We start from the raw sequence: 9,428 nt of genomic DNA, 5'->3' as shown, positions 1-9,428 counted from the left end.
CTCTCTCGCACGTCCTTTCTCGCCTTCAATGTCGCACCATGGTATTATTGAAAAAACTATGTTGTTCTCTTTAATTATTATAAATAAGCTACAAAACTACACACCGATAGTCCACTTGGAATGGAACAAATTTCGACCCACAAATTAAAGTGCTACAAACTACACACTAAGGGGCCCACATGTCATGAAACAAATTTGGACCCATATACAAATTAAAAAATAAAGGACGAGGATCGAAAATGCGACCGAGCCTTCAAGCCGCACGTCAATAGGCAACATACGTAGAATAGCAATGTTTGTTGTACCCCCTTTGTTCACATAATGTTTTTATATTACCACACCCTAATTAATGGATAACATGTAATATTATTTTTAGTACTATTCGCCTTCACTTACTGGTGGGTTCCATGTGTGCTCTCTCTCTCTCCTCCCCTTCTGCGTTTAGATGCACGGGCAAACAGGAAGAACTCGCGAGCGATGTTGCCGATGACCATATCTGGACGCGTTCACAAGTCATGACACCAGTTTCACGTACTAGCAGCACTAAATCAGGTCTTTAACTGGATGTGGTGTAACGCAATTGCAAGAAAAAGAAAAAAAATATTGTCTGCTTGGATGGCAGTGTGATCTAATCGTCCGTTTGGTGTGGAATCGAGCAGGAGATTGCGTTGTCGGGCGGGAGGTTCCAGAACTGCCTGAGGGAGATCCGTAAGCGGGCTCGTGACGTCGAGGACGAGAAAAAGGGGATCAAGATCAAGAAAGAGGACTGGGAGAAGTTGCACGTCCACATAGCGTCGTACAACAACTTCCCGACCGCCGCCGGTTTAGCCTCTTCAGCTGATGGCTTTGCTTGTCTTGGTAAGTCTCCTGGTTCTGATGCCATTGCTATTTGTCAGAAAAACAGATGTGTGACTAAAACTGTGGATATTCCGGGTTAGACTTGGATTTCATTTTTTTTTCTGCTCTTCTGGACCCACCTCGGTTGTGTTTAGTAGCAGAGGGGGTGTATTTCTTATTCTCTTATAGAATTGTTCTCTTGCTGATGCAATCTGCAAACATTTGTTGTTGAGGGTGATACAAGAATTTCTGCTACAAGTGGACTGTTATCCTAGCAAAAGTTGTTGCTCTTACCTCTCGAATACACCTCTGTGTGCTATTCATGATAATAGGACAATATTATGGTTTTCTAACTGTCACCTAAAATTGTCCTGGATCCTGCTATTAAGGTTGTCCAACTTATCTGCAGTTTGTTCTTTATTATCTGGTTGTATAGAGGCAAAAAATAAAATAAAATAAAATAAGACGCAGAAGCTATGTTTAGTCCTGGCCTGCTGGTTAATCTTTGCAATAAATATTCTAGCCTTGCAAAAAAAATGGCTGGTCTTACCAAGTTCCATGATAGTGCTAATCTGGTCCTGAGTGTTGTTTTGCCCTGATTGAGTACCACTGCTCAGCATGCTTGCTTTCTACAAATATTGATTACTTTATTCATAGCTTGGAAGGTTGATAACGCTATCCAACACAAAATGATTGTCCACTACTACTTTTATTTTTTGCTCATAAACATACCAAGCAAGGTCTTGCTTTCATACCAATATTACAGCACAAATTAGTAATTTGAATACTGTTTGTAGTTTTCACCCTTGGAAAGCTAATGAATGTGAATGAAGATTATGGAGAACTTTCTTCAATAGCAAGGTCTGTACTCTATACTGATACATTATGTAGCAACACTCTGTTTGTGCTCTATCCTGTTTGTGATGTTTGCTTGATGATATAGAAACAGTTTTACTTCATTTTACTAAATAATAAGCTAGTGTACTTATGTCCCCTCTTTACTTATACTTCTCTCGGGCTGACAAATTTCAATGCAGGCAGGGGTCTGGAAGTGCATGCCGCAGTATATATGGTGGATTTGTGAAATGGTGTATGGGGAAAGTAAGTTATCTCTTGGTTAAGGCAGAGAAGCTGAATTGGTTAAAATGCATGTTTTTCTATTGTAAAACGATTGAGTTTGACTCTATACTTGTAGAATGATGATGGAAGTGACAGTATGGCAGTACAGCTTGTTGACGAGTCGCATTGGGATGATCTTGTTATAATCATAGCAGTGGTATGTCAATGTGATCTCTGTTGTATAACATGATCTATTTCATTTAACTTATCATTGGATATTGCTCATCGAGTCATGGTTCCATTAACACCAATCCTTAACTACATAGTGACACCGATTTACCATTTTTATCCCAACATCTTTTTCTTATTATGATGCTTTGTGGAATTAGGTCAGTTCAAAGCAGAAGGAAACCAGTAGCACCAGTGGGATGCGGGACACTGTTGAAACAAGCCCCCTCTTGCAGTACAGGGCCCAGGTGATTGCATTTTCATCTTTAACTTGTTTTTGGCACATATTGTACAATTTTTTTACGAATAATCGAGGGAACAAAATCATGAAGCTGCAATTCTGATTCTGAATTGTAGTTTTATCCCTCCTCTTGTGTGGACCCTCAAGTTTTGTGGTTTCATTTTTTTATCAAGTCTGTTAGCAGTTATACTGATCTATCTCTTTAGCTGCAGCTTACTGTTTCTTGCTCTCACTGTGCACTGCACTACTTTTTCTTGTATTCCAGACTGTAGTGCCAGGTCGCATGTTGAAAATGGAAGAGGCCATCAAGAAACGTGATTTTGAATCCTTTGCCAGGTTAACTTGTGTAGATAGCAACCAGTTTCATGCTGTATGTTTGGACACGAGTCCTCCCATCTTCTACATGAATGATACGTCACACAGGTAGTTTTTTAGCAGTCCTGATTTTGTGGTTCTGTTAGTACTGAAATCCCAGAGTTGAGGATCGCTCTTTCAACCAACTGCAGGATAATTAGCCTTGTGGAGAAGTGGAACCACTCAGAAGGAACCCCACAGGTATATTCTTTTCCTGTTTAACACTTGCTACCTTGTTTTCAATTCTTCTGAACTGCATCGGTGCTGCATATAGGGATCTAAAATAAGGTTGGTTAAGCTTTGTTATGACATGCCAGTACAATAAGTTTTTACTGCACTTGATAAAACATATTTAACTAGCATCACATGATGAAGTAATTTTACTTAATTTAAAAGAGCAACAAAATTATTGCCATCTTTCTGAAAAAGATCCCGGAAATACGAGTTTATGCTTATGCTTTATGCTTCCAATCCTTTGGTTTTTAGGGGCTGTTTGGATGGCAGCTCCAAGCTGCCCTTCCAAAATTTTGGTCGTTGACCACAGGTTGGGCCAGCGTTTGGATCGCAGCCAACTTTTTGGCCAGCCGTTATGATTCCGCACTAGCGTGCGGGCGAGTTCCAGGCGTCTGTTTCCTTCGCCAAAACCGTCGTTTCGGTCGGGCTGGTGTGGGCTGAATCCGAACAGCCCCTTAGGGAACATATAGTCCAGTTTGAAGAGTTCATCATGAAAACATAGTACTGCTAGTATTGGTTTCTGGAGCAGTCAATTTTTTGAATACTTCTATTATTTGTACTGGGTATGATATGTATTAAATAGCATCTAAAAGTTTGAAATTCTAATGGGATGCAGAAGTATCTTGGTATACTACTATCATCAAAGAGAAAAAAAATTAGTGCAATCTTGCAGTATTACTTCTTCGTCTGTTTGTGGTGTCTAGCATGCAGTTCACCTAAACTGCAAATAAATTACACTGGTACGTGGTATTGATCTCATATTCAAACTAACTTGCCATTAGGTTTATTAAATAACTTCTAAAGTTTGAATTTGAAAAGAGAATGCATACAAAATATCTTAGTTTATTGCCTTCATCAAAAGATAAAACTGCATTGCAATCTTGGTGATATTGTTTCTTCTGTATGTGTTGTCTGGTATGCACTTCACCTAGACTGCAAATAATTGGTACCGGAGTGGATGGTGCGATTGATCTGATAATGAAACCAACGTTTGTGTGAAGACTTCTAAATTTGGCATTTGATCTCTTGTAATTGCAGGTTGCCTACACATTTGATGCTGGGCCTAACGCTGTCCTAATAGCACGAAACCGCAAAACGGCCACCCTTCTCCTTCAGAGGCTCTTATACTGCTTCCCTCCACAAGAAAATGATTTGGACAGGTGTGTTTGATATTATCAAGAATAAACCCAGCATTTGTTTGTTCCTGGGTATTCTACAAATATGTATACATCTGACAAACATGACCATGATAGCTATATGGTTGGCGATAAATCAATCCTAAGTGACGCCGGAGTGCAGTCCGTAGCTGACATCGACCCCTCTCCCCCAGCCACCAGAGATGAAGACACCAAACCAAAAATTCAAGTGCGATGTTAGCTACTTCATCTGCAGCAGGCCTGGGGCTGCCCAAAAGTTCTTACCGACGAGAGCCACACATTGATTGATTCAGCCACGGGGCTTGCAAAAGGAGTGTAATTTTGGATGAAGATGACTGGTTTGATACTCTAGGTTATGTAACATTGGTTCGTGTGTTGAGATCATCTCTACTCCTAATGGAGCAGTTGGTAGTCTCCGCCGGTCAATTTTCGTCCCATCACTTTCGTCCGGTTTTTTTCGTAGGTTAACCTTGGTAGATATTTTTCGTCCTCGATCCCACCTTACGGTTCCAAAAAAAACCAACCAAAACCAACTGAGCCCCGTCCCACGAAACAAAACCAGAGGAATGAGGCCCCCTCGACTCCTCTCTCGATCTGTTTCCTAGGGACTGAACGCCACCGCCGCCGCCAATCCCATCTTCCCCGGCGACATGCCTCGCCGGCTGCCTCCTCTCCCCCATCCATGCCGGCGACCTCCCTCTACCCGCCCTCTCCGTCAACCCGTCTCTCCAGCAGCTCGGGCAAAACCCTAGCCTACCCGATGCCATGGCGACCTAGCAGGCAGGCGCGAGGAGCCCTGCCCAGCCATGGTGACACCGCCGGTGGCCTCCTCCTCCCCCTCACCTTCTCTCCCTCTCCCAATGGAGGGAAGGGAATGGAAGGGATCGGAGAGGTGTCAGCGCGCCAGCAGCTGCCCGGCCGGCCCCGGCGGCCCGCCATACCTCGAGGTCGTCCATGGAGGTCTGAACGTGATACAGGCTTGAGGCCACGCCAACAAGATAGGTACGTCGCCGCGCCCTCGACATATTCCCACTCCCGTGCACGTATGGTCAATCATGTATCGCTTATCTTGCCCCATACGGCCTTGGCAAATCTCAATGCTTGCTTGCTAAGGTGCGTGTGTGGACGTTGCTGGTTGCTGCTGCTGTGAACGTGTGCTTGGTGTGCCCCTGTTGTTTTGTGTTCTCACCACCACATCCACGACAAATAAAATTTCTTAGTTTTCTTAGGATCATGTGTGCCATGATCTTCATGCCTGGCAGGGTTTACATGACGCCTGTGGACAATAGGATTTTGATATCCAGTTAAACTATCATATGGTTGTGCATATGCACTATCTATTAAATTGACAATCCTTGTTTTTCAGGTTCAGGTTCGATATGTTCAGGGCTGAAGTACGCTCCTGAGTTAAAGAAAGACCTTGAGAAACTCTTAGTGTGTTTTTGTCGGTACTACTCCAATACTTTGGTGTGGGGTTGCATAGTACTCCAATAATTTAGTGTGGGGTAGTAAAAAATGTATTCGTGGTGGGAAAGCATCAGTGGTTCGTATTTGCAGAATAGGGAAATCAATAAATATTACCATTAAGAAAGCATGCATGGTATAGTGAATACTTAGTATACCAGTCATATTTTCTTGTCAACATGCACCTATTTGGAGGCTTATTCGATATTATTGCAATCTGGTAAAACTGTGTTACTACTAAGAATTGAATATTTTTAGTTGGAATACTATTTTAATGATCAATCACAATGTTGGATGCGACCAACTATTTATTCCCAAGACTTTAAGTCTTGGGTGGCTTAAGCACAATATGCCAGGCATATATTCTACATATGTGGCATGTAATGACCCTACTGGCATTTCAAGAGGTCTTGTAAATACAACACTAAGTGTTCACCTCATGAGATTTATTAAATGTTTTAGATATCTCGCTTGTGGATGCTCATCGGTAGCTAATATCCTGAGTATATTGATAACAGGTTTAGGTCTGGACGGTTATTGAGCCTGCATTGATGAAATAGTTGACAAAGAAGCAACTGAAATGAGGTTATTGAGCCTGCATTGAAGAATCTTGGTTGATGAGCTGATATCTGACCAAAAACTCAAGAACTAGAAGCAAGCCTGACATCCTTTTTTTGTAATCGGTATGTTCTCGGTAGCAAGCCTGTCATCCTTTTCTATCCACATGAGGCTTACTGTTTTTTGTACTTGTGGTCACCAATCAATAAAACATTGTGTATTCATTGCATATGGTGAATGGCCTTCTAGATTTGTAAGTTCATAGGTAGTTATACAACAGCAGAGCCATGTTCTAAAAACAGATTCGAGCCTTTCCTTGGTTTGGAGTTGGGCCCCGACGAAACGTTCGAGCGCATGAAATCAGTTCTTTTCAAGAATGCAACTGCTTTTTTTCTCTCATAGTTTCCACTCGTAACATATCACAAGTATCTTCAGTCTAAGAAAATAAGAAAAGTGAACTTACATGATTTTTTAAATTACTAAATAACTTACTAGATAATGTATATTTCCGTTTGAGCATTCCAAAAACTGAATGACACTCCATTAAGCTGTAGGATGCATAAGGTAAGGGAAATATAGGAAGCCAAGACATCTGTAGTAATACCAGAAGTGGAAGAACAAGGGCAAGAAAACATTTAAAAGGGCCAATGATAGGCGGAAAAAGATTCACGTGGTTAATAGTTCATGTTTTACACCAAGGAAGAACAGAGGAATGGAACCAAAGAGAAATGAGTGAGCATACACCTTTGCTAGATTTTATGAACTGGACTAATGTACAAAAACACATATTGTCATCTTGGTGCATGTAGATATTTAATTTAACAACTTGAATTCCACATGAAGCATACTGTACTGGACTTCTTTGGGCTTTACATGTGGTCATATTCCATAATTCAGATCAGAAATGAAGCCTATGCGTATGTATAAAGCATTTGCATTATACTAATATTGTGTGTGTTGTTTTTAATGCCAAAGGTAAATCTGAACCTGCTCAGACCACGGGGAGGATTTCTCTGGTGGACTATCGCTGGCAAGGTTGGCATGGGAGTAGGCCCGTACCATGGGTTCGTGTAGCTGGAGGACCGTGGCCAGTGCTGCGATTGCCTAATGTCCATGTGGAGCATAGCTCGGCATGAGGTGATATCCTTTTATGATAACCTAGCTGTACACAATTTCTTCAAAGAAAATTAAGATTGATATCAAACTTGAGATTTGCAATGTATTTAAATTAGTTCTTAAATTGCTCCAAAGCTACTGAAATCTCCCTTATTATATTTTTCTGTAGATACTGATTGTTCTAAATTAAACTCACTACTTAATGTATAGGTATGGAATTTAGAAGCTTCATGCTTTGTATCTCAGTATGTTCACAGTGGCTTCAATCTACAATTTAAAAAGGTGAATATTGGTTGGATCATGACACAAGTGATGTGGCTTCAGTCATGTTTCTTAAGCTACCATGGTTATATCATCACTAGGCCATATAGCTTACCAATAACCTTCTTAAGTACTTCCACTGAACCATCTTGATTGCCGACTAATTTTTGTGTTCATGGTTATATTTCAGAGAACCGGTTGAAAGAAATGTGAACACTGGTTGGGGGTTCTAAGAAGGATGACCCTAAATGGGAGCATGACAGACATCGTGGTCCAGGAAATAAGGGGGAATCCCGTGGTGTCTACTATGCTTTCAGAAATCCTATGTAGTCAGGGAGATTCCTTCAGATTTTTGCATGGTGAGCAGGTAGTTGTAAAGGGTCGTGGTGTCTACTATGCTTATCAGAAAAGTGAGTGCATTTGTGAAGCTTCCTGCAGAGTTTCACATGATGAGTAGGTAAATGTGCTGCTTGTGCATTTACCAATTAGTTATATAGGAGAGCACACAAGCAACAGACCACACATCTTGTGGTAATTTCCATGATAAGTTTTAGCGCATATGAACAAGTTATAGTGCCAGTTAAGTTATGAATAGAAACTGAGTTGCTTATCATTGAGTAAAAGACGTTCCTTTAGAGTATTTATAGTTTTATACTAATACTTTATCAAGGTGATATGCTGAAGATTTGTGATTATCACAGTATGGACTTTACATTGCTTCTGTATGATCTGACCTGTTGAGCTCATCACAAAGACCATAAAAATTGGCCCTATCCCTGATGTCAAATAAAAAAGGGGAACTATAGCCTCAGATCGAAAAAGTTTCTTTTCCTATGTGATTTTGCAGCGGGACTTGCTTATGGAGACGTTCGCTCTGGGTCAAAGCTTAAGAGGACGGATGCTTTTGACCATTTAATTAGTGTTTAGGTATGCCCTCCTCTCCTTGCCGCTCAGCTGGAATCTCTGATAAGGTTGTAATTTGCTGGTGCAGTGTTGCTCTGCTTTTATTTGGGGATTTCTCTGGGATCTAATTTTGAACTGTCAAAACTGGTTTGTTGGGTGCCGGTTGGTTTAACATGATGCTATAATACCGTAGAGAGAGATATGTTTTTCCAGTAGAAGTGGCCGATTAGTTAATTTGAGATTTGTGCCTTTTGTTCTTCAGGCCTGAAGCTTTTGGTTTCAGGCCGACAGTTAAAAGTTGCATTGGCTTGTAAAAAACTTCATGTGACTGGACTAGTAGTGGGAGGATAGCTTCATATGGAAAATAATTCTCCATGGTGGGAAAACTTGTTATTTGACATGATTATATATAGAGATACAACTAGCAGTGTTTAAATATGGGTTCATCTCAACCTATGATTCCTATGTATATAATTTTTGGGGCTAGAACTGCGGCCACTGCCCACCACCATTACAAGTCAATGATAGGAGCTCCTTGGATGTACTCGCATGCTTTGTCAGATCCTTTTCTTTTGAATCGATTGATGAACCGATGGCATCTCAGGACTAACTACCCCGTACGTGTACTCCACTAACTAAGGATAGCTCGTGAATATTTCAGCCTTTTTGTCGAAACGCTAACCAAAATCACTGAAATTCACTGAATTTAGGTGGTTTCGGTTGGTGATGAAAATTTTCTGAAACTGAAAGTGAAAACCATAGAATACTGAAGGTGTTTGCAGCTTGTAATTAGCGCCCTACTTAGCGTCAAGCATTGAGAGAGGGCATTTAGATGATTTTAGATTTTACGACTTCGTATCTATTTTCTTAATCTCTATGCATTTGCACAGGCGACTTGCATTGTAGATGCTATTAGCCTGCTGCTGCTATCGTCCCTCTGTACACACATGCATATTTGACTGATGAAGAAAATGCCTCAAATCATCAAACCCCTGATTATGTGTTGTGCTCTTGCA

At 41.0% G+C, this 9,428-nt stretch overlaps 1 pseudogene; it reads left to right on the top strand.

Moving 5' to 3' along the window:
- The first annotated feature begins 713 nt into the window (after window positions 1-713).
- On the top strand, window positions 714-4,429 carry LOC125527628 (annotated as a pseudogene).
- The last annotated feature ends 4,999 nt before the right edge of the window (window positions 4,430-9,428 follow it).

The sequence above is a fragment of the Triticum urartu genome, unplaced genomic scaffold, assembly GCF_003073215.2.
Source record: "Triticum urartu cultivar G1812 unplaced genomic scaffold, Tu2.1 TuUngrouped_contig_4299, whole genome shotgun sequence".
NCBI classification, from domain to species: Eukaryota; Viridiplantae; Streptophyta; class Magnoliopsida; order Poales; family Poaceae; genus Triticum; species Triticum urartu.
Note: the sequence above shows the minus strand (reverse complement) of the source record. Positions and strands in the feature narration are given on the sequence as shown.